Below are 1,578 nucleotides of genomic sequence, written 5' to 3'. Positions count from 1 at the left end.
CAGAGCCTATTGCACCGAGATTTATCGACATTCAGAATTTGAGGCAAGCTCAATGGTTGCATTGGGAGAAACGCAACGGGTTATATATGTACTACTTCACTCACCCTATACATGGTGACGTGCGATTTTTGCTTCCTTGTATTGCTTTCACTAGGATACTCGAAGGAAGCAACATTGAGTTTACTCCCCCTGCAGAGGCTCTCTACACGACAGATGGTGAGGAAGCGATGGAGGTATCTGAGAAATAGGATGATGAGATGGAAGAAGATTCAGATGAGTATAGACCAGAGAGGTACCATTTCAAGGACTACACAGCGCCTAGACAAGGCAAGAGTTTGGTGGAAGCTCACAAGCGTATCAGTACACTTCAGAAGTGGAACATGCTGCAAGACAAGGCAATAAAATCTATGAAGTCGAAGATGAAGAGCTTCATGAGTAAGTTTAGCTGCGCCTCCACCACCAAAGCTTTTGCAGACACGACTCCGCAGGATGCTAGACCAGTTCAGCGCCGTTTGTCCACGAGTGATGTCCCAGCACGCTACAGAACTCCTTCTCCATCACGTCATTCCGCCTATGAGTATAGAGAGCAGAATGTTTCTTCTTCTCCTCTGAGACAGTCCTCCCCTGAGCTTAGGACTAGCAAGAAGAAGGAGAAAAGGAAAAAGAAGAAGGCAGCGAGACGGAAGGCAAAAGCCAGTTCATCACACTTGTCAGAGGAGCATCATGTTGAGGATCTGACCATGGATCAAGCTGAGGATCACATTGAGGACCTGACTGTTGATCCATGTGCGTATCATTTCCAAGACCTCACCAGCAGAGGCTCCTCCTGTCCCGCCTGCACCAGGTGCTTATACAAGCGAGTCCATAACTCAATACCTGGATTGCTATTTTCAGTAAGGTACCACTCCAAACCTTCATCTGTATATACCATTGCATTTTCATACTTTTGTTTGTTTGATTCTCAAACCAACTCTCAAATTTTTATTACACAAGAGACTGTGTAATTTAAGTTTGGGGGAGGGTTTGGGATGACATTTGATGTTTTGTTCTCTTTTCTTATTTTGAATTTTTAGCATATAATTTGCATTCATATATGTGCATTGAAAACCCCTAAAAATTTGAAAAATTTTCAGAAAAAATCTTTAAAAACAGAGTGATCATGTAGCTTGCATTTACGTATTAGGATTGAGTCTAGATTGTTTCATGTAGGACTGTTGCATTAGCATAGGGGGCGATGATGAGTTACACCTTGTTGATTTGCTATGATTCACTAGTTGAGATCAATGCCCTGGTTGTTAGCTTTTTGATGCATGATGATTGAACTTGAAGTAAGTCTGAAACAAACTTGGAATTCATGAAGAGCATTCTTGAACTTGGTTGAAACATGTTGTGATATGATCTCATTCCTTACCCTATAAGAACTTAATCTTGACTTGCAAATATCTGGTTGTGTTTTGCTTGCATGCTCATGGTCACCATATACATATTTGGATCATCTTCCTTCTTTCACCACTCTTGTTGATCCAAGTAGCTGATCTTTCTTTTGATCAGTTTACCACACCCACAACCTATCCTTTT

Source organism: Capsella rubella, unplaced genomic scaffold (assembly GCF_000375325.1).
Source record: "Capsella rubella cultivar Monte Gargano unplaced genomic scaffold, Caprub1_0 scaffold_6, whole genome shotgun sequence".
NCBI lineage: Eukaryota > Viridiplantae > Streptophyta > Magnoliopsida > Brassicales > Brassicaceae > Capsella > Capsella rubella.
Note: the sequence above shows the minus strand (reverse complement) of the source record.